This window comes from Pogona vitticeps, chromosome 4 (genome assembly GCF_051106095.1).
Source record: "Pogona vitticeps strain Pit_001003342236 chromosome 4, PviZW2.1, whole genome shotgun sequence".
Taxonomy (NCBI): domain Eukaryota; kingdom Metazoa; phylum Chordata; class Lepidosauria; order Squamata; family Agamidae; genus Pogona; species Pogona vitticeps.
Window position 1 is genome coordinate 175,115,562 of NC_135786.1, and position 6,000 is coordinate 175,121,561.

Here is a 6,000-nt window from a genome sequence, read left to right on the forward strand (position 1 = left end):
CAATAATGTGGTTACATGCAGGGGGGGGGGGAGAACTGCATTTGAATCAAGTTTAGCATGTTTGAAATCAATTTAAAGAAAGGTACACACAACACACAAGGAAGTGCAGCTTTTTTGGCCTGTGAAATGTATTTGGTTGGAAAGTAAGGCATTTTACTGGGTTTCAAGAGGGCTATTTATTTTAATTCGCTTGTGAATTTGATTAATTTTGAATCAATTTAGCATAAGTGAATGCCTCTATCAGCGTAAATTATTTTTGTGGGGTTTGTCATTCACTGGTATGCCTTTCCTGCTCCCTCTCCTTCTTCACTTCCTATATGTAGATGTGTGTCTCCCTCCTTCCCAAGCCTAGAAGTACCCTTCTAGTCAATATCAATGGTCAGTTTCAGGCCCAGTTTGGGATTCCCTGCTTCCTCTCCTTCTGTCTCCCTAACCCTCTCCTTCAGAGGCTTAGAAATCCTGATCTCGTCTCTGGTCAGTTTCAGCACCAGCTCTGTTACTCTCTCTCCTACTTCACCCCCAGCCTCCTGTTTGTCTATGTGTGTAAGTAAACCTCTATTTTTAATTTCCCTCCTTATGTTTAGAAAGATGGTAAAGACTGAATTATTTAAAATTGCCTATATTAACTGCAGTGGAAGACAGAAGGACCTGTTGTAGAGGGCCTGGCGTGCTCTGGTCCATGGGGTCACAAAGAGTCAAACACAACTTAACGACTAAACAACAACATAGTAACTGAATCTCTGGGATGCTGTCAAAAACAAATGTAATGCTACATTTTTATAGGGCTATTCATAGTAATTATTTAATTATTGTCCTTTGTATTATTGTATTGTTGCCATATTGTTTTTGAATGTATTTTGTTTGTTATTGTGGGGTATTGAGGGTTTGTTAGTTTTAATCTTAATGCTTGCATTAATGGGGCAGAATATAAATCAAATGATTGAATGAATACAGAAATAAATAAGGGCTGTAAATCTCATTTTTAAAAAAAAATCACTGTTCCTGGAGGCTTCCAGGAATGACAATTCTTTCTTCTATTATTTTTCCAAAAAAAAAAATAATAATAATTTTTTTTTACTCATGGCTGGTCCAGGTGGAGTATAAAGGAACACAGGGGCTACATGAAGCCCAGATTATTCCAATACAGTACTTCTGTGTGTAAGACTACCCTAGAGCAATATTTCTGTGAATGGTACTGGGGCTAAAGACTTAGGACATGATCCATTTAGTCAGTTGAGCCAATTACGTTAGACAATTAAGCTCACAAATTTTATCCCATGCATCTTTTCTTCTGCAGTATTAGTACAATGCAAGTTTTCACGAGGTGAAAAAAATGGCTGGTGTTTACAATTATTGTTTCTTTTTCACTGCAACACCATATACATCTGTTTTATTCTCATGGTGCATCTCAGTTTTCAAAGAACTACTTTTTAAAAGTATGCTTCCTAGTGAAAATCTCAATGTGCTAGTGAGTAGTTTGCTTTTGTTCATTGTATTGCAGTTCCACACACAGGATAAGAAATTTGTAATTGCACATCATTTAGTCCTACTAAGGTGCCTGGTCTTTGGAATAAAATGCTAACAGAGATGAGGCATCATAAGGATGATGAATTATAAAACGGTACCACCTGCTTTTTACCTCATTCTGCCAGTTTATATGGGAAATGTGTATAATTTCTCAAAGAGGTAGCCATGTTAAATTTGTTTCAGTATGTACTGTACAAAAAATAAAAAATAAAAAATAAAAACAAAAATATTGTGGCGCCTTGAAGACGAGCAGATTTATTTCAGTGTGAGCTTTTGTAGATTACAGTCTAATTCCATACGTGGAACAAAATGTTTATACTACAGAGTATATGATGGTGGAGTGAGGATTGAGAGAAAAGTTTATTCCCACTCCACTATCTTGAATTCTGTGTATATAAATATTTTAAACTTTAAGGTGCCACCATCCTATTATTTCTCCTTTTGTTGTTCCTGCATTTTTTATTTTTCTTCTTCTGTTTGTATGCAAGTTTTAGGAACTGATCTTGCAGCTTCAAGTAAGTACAGGCATAAGAAAGATTCATCTAACAGTGTGAATCTCCAAAGCAGGCTCAACCTGAATTTGTTAGGTTGGGACTGAGGGTGGGAAGTACAGTCTTCCTCATACCTTTCAGTGTGTTTAATACTTGTTGACAGGGAACACAAGGCAATGCCATCCTGAGGGGAGGCAGAATATTGTATAGAATGTCCCAATTATGTCAATTGCAATGAAAACTGCTAGAATAGAAGGATCTCGTTCCACTGACTGGAATGTATATCCGACCAGGTTTATGAAAGCGAAGTTTCAGCCTTTCACCATTTGCATGGGCAAATGAAATTAAATCTCTATTGAAAACTGCCAAGAAACAAAAACAGGATATAGTGATATCTGTGGAAAAAAATGCCCAAAGGAAGCTCTATTGTGGCTTCCTTGGAGATTTCAGTCTAAACATTATTTATTTAGTTTGATGTATGTGTGGATGTACATTAGTTCTCTTCACCAAACACCTCCAAGCACTGTATCAATTAAATGAAAACAGCACAAATGTATAAATTCCTCTGAGGCTGGAACACAGAACTCTAAAGTAGCCTTATCCACACATCCACCGTACTCTGTCTCCTCATAAAGACATATTTAATTATAACAGTGCTTAAAGTAGATGTGGAGAGAATGAGTGCAAAATAATATTCAATTGTGTATTCCCGAAGGCTTTCACGGCCAGGATTTAATGATTGTTGTGGGTTTTTCAGGCTCTCTGGCCATGTTCTGAAGGTTGTTCTTCCTGACGTTTTGCCAGTCTCTGTGGCCGGCATCTTCAGAGGACTGGAGTAGGAAACAGCAACAGAGCATGGACAGAGTTCCTACTCCAGTCCTCTGAAGATGCCGGCCACAGAGACTGGCAAAACGTCAGGAAGAACAACCTTCAGAACATGGCCAGAGAGCCCGAAAAACCCACAACAACCATCAATATTCAATTGTGTTTTGAAGAATCTTAGTGTGTGCTTGCCTTGTGTTATCTACTTGTATTTGTCTCAAGTGATGTTCCCCACTGCATTTGTTTGTTGGTTGGTTTGTTTGTTTTACATCCCACCTTTTTCCTATTAGTGACAGGAATTAAGGTGCCTAACTACACTGGGTAGAGTGGGCGGCATATAAATTAAATAAATAAATAAACTACAATGCAGTACAAAACATATTCAAAAGTCTTGTGGCACAGTGGTTAAACTGCAGTACTGTAGTGAAAGCTCTGCTCATGACCTGGGTACAATTACTGAAATTTATTATTGCCAGGTGATTTTTTTTTGGCCTTTATTTTATGGCTTGTCCAATTTATTTGATCTGTGTTCATCCCCTCCTAGTTCTTGTATGTACTCCAAGTGCAATTATGTTCAAGTATTTTTGCATAATTATATTTCTGTGCATTTTCAGGATTATGTTATACTTTGTGCAGCTTCTGATATGATCATTTATGACTCTTGAATATATTGCTTTTTGGTTGTCATCCCATGTTTTATGTTTGTTTGTTTTTATAGTTGATTGATTTCAATTAACAGCCTCTGAACTCCATTTCTTGTCATGTTTTAATAAGGTCAGTGGTCAATTTGGTGAGAGAAGATAAAGAATACTGATATCCCAGAGACTAACTGTAGCATACAAACTGTATTCCTTTTACAGCTTCCCAATCATTATTTCAGAAATATATGATTTAACACATATAGAAGCACTTTTGCAGTTGCGAATAAAAAGATAGATGGGAAATTGCATGCATATCCACTGAAAAACATCTCCCACTTGGAGATAAAATTTTATTTCTGAAGCAGTCCAACAGTGAAAAATAGGAAAGCACTGAGAAAATAATAATGTGTGAACTGTGAATGCAAATCTTTGCACATAGGAAGTGTAATAGCACATATGAAAAAAGACTACTCTTACAAAAATGTGTGCACATGTGGCTGGTCTAGAAAAGATTCTTAGGATATAAGAAAGGTTATATGAGTCCTTGAGAGATCTTGAGGGAACTATGATTATTTAATAGGTATGATTTGGATATGCTGGATGTTTCAGCCCAGACTGGTTCTGGCTACATAATTGAGTTGAGCCAGAACAGAACCAGCAACAATTTAACAACTCCTAATACTGAGCTTACACTTTTCAATTTGTATGTATGTGGACATGCATGCCCATCACATATGAACATATGCATGTGAACACGTGCACACACACACACACACACACACACAGAGAGAGAGAGAGAGAGAGGGAGAGGGAGAGGGAGAGGGAGAGGGAGAGGGAGAGGGAGAGGGAGAGATTTTATGTACAGGGAGAAAAAGCATAGTGTCCATCTTCCATACTTTCCTTTGAGCAAAAGACTAATCTTTCATCTATGTATCAAAACACAAGGATAAAGATGAGTTCCCATTTACTGTATTACTTCCCCATTTTATAGTGTAAAGCTCACAGACACAGGTAATGCAAACGTACAGAGAAATTCACACAGACAAAAAAGTTACAGGGAAAGACACAGACTCACTCCTTGATTCAGTTACAACAGGCAAACAGGAACACACACACAACACACATAAGGATGACTTGAGAGTCAAAACATTTTGCTCACTGCTTGGGAGCTTGGGAAGTTGTATTTCAAAACTAATTAATAGTGGCTGCATCTCCGAGTAAACTGGCTAGTTGTCAGCTAGTTACTGTTAAATTATCAGTTTTCAAAGGTAATTGAGGTGATATCTTTAAATTATTTTTTGCTGTAAGTTGCTGGCATGTGGGCCTGGCGTGCTCTGGTCCATGGGGTCATGAAGAGTTGGACACGACTAAATGACTAAACAACAACAAAGCTGGCATGTGGTACACAACATACTGTCCTCTCATGCACCTCGTTGCTTCAACACCACAAGAGAGCACAAATAAACAGAATTAGGCACAGCATAAGCCAAGATTTGAACTATGAGCTATTAGTTCCCCATCATTCTCAAAACTGTAAAAATCACAGCTACATTACAAAAGGAATGCATTATCTGTCATTGCAATAAAGCTTTAATGTAACATAGCAATACCCTCATTACTGGGAAAATAAATAGATTACTAATCAGTAGTTATGTGCAACTACTTCCAAGTTCACAGTCTGAGATGGAGCAATATACATTAGCAAATGCCACATGTTCCCTGCTAGATCAGCTTGAAACAGCTTAACCTATTATATAGGGTCATTGTGAGGATAATTATGAGGAAAACATTAGTTTCTGCAAGAAAGACGGATTACAAATGTAATTATCAAACAACATACCCTTGAAAAACACCATTATCTTCTACTGTATCATTAACCATTCAAAATTAAGTTATCTTTTTTCTTCAGAATATACAGCTGGCTTTACCTTTGAATTAAGGGCACAGTAATGCCCAGACTGTGAAAGTAAGTGAAAGGAAAGTCTTATGCTGCAAAGGAAAATACTGCATAGGAACCTGGAATGTAAGTTCTATCAACATTGGTAAGCTGGATGGAGTCAAACAGGAGATGGCAAGAATAAACATTGACATCCTGGGCATCAGTGAACCAAAATGGACGGGAATGGGCAAATTCAATTGAGATGATTATCATATCTACTATTGTGGGCAAGAATCCCTTGGAAGAAATGGAGTAGCCCTCATAGTCAACAAAAGAGTGGGAAAAGCTGTACTGGGATACAATCTCAAAAACGATAGAATGATTTCAATATGAATCCAAGGCAGACTTTTCAACATCGCAGTAATCCAAGTTTATGCACCAACCACCGATGCGGAAGAGGCTGAAATTGATGAGTTCAATGAAGACTTACAACACCTCCTAGAAATGACACCAAAGAAAGATGTTCTTGTCATTATAGGGGACTGGAATGCTAAAGCAGGGAGTCAAGAGATAAAAGGAACAACAGGTAAGTTTGGCCTTGGAGGTCAAAACAAAGCAAGGCAAAGGCTAATAGAGTTTT